Source organism: Seriola lalandi, unplaced genomic scaffold (genome assembly GCF_002814215.2).
Source record: "Seriola lalandi dorsalis isolate HSWRI2012SDOR001 ecotype SW California unplaced genomic scaffold, Sedor1 jcf7180002054554, whole genome shotgun sequence".
Lineage (NCBI taxonomy): Eukaryota > Metazoa > Chordata > Actinopteri > Carangiformes > Carangidae > Seriola > Seriola lalandi.
Window position 1 is genome coordinate 714,818 of NW_019525107.1, and position 432 is coordinate 715,249.

Below are 432 nucleotides of genomic sequence, written 5' to 3' on the forward strand. Positions count from 1 at the left end.
AAAAGAAAAAAAAAAAAGAAAGAATAGTTTACCTGTAGTTGCAATGCCTATGACATTATTTCTTTGAGTAATGTGTCTTTTGTGGATTAGATACTGTTGGTTTTGAAGTTATCACAGTCTTTGTTTTTATTTTGTTTTTGTTTTTTATTTTGTTGGGTGAAAGGAAATGTTATTTCTTTTCATACTGCTACACTGTAATGCCTTGTAGCCAGTCTTGTCACGTCATGATGAAATGCCAGAAGATAGATTTTTCCTAATCCTCTTTTAATGGATGGTTCTGTATGAGGAGGAGATGATCCTGAAATCAAGTGAAATTTCATATGAAGAAATCAGCATTTAAAGAGTCAAAGAAAACAACAACAGCCTGTGCTATTGAAAGTAGTTATATGAGATGATGTGATGTTACTAATTTATGGAACAGATTGACAACAA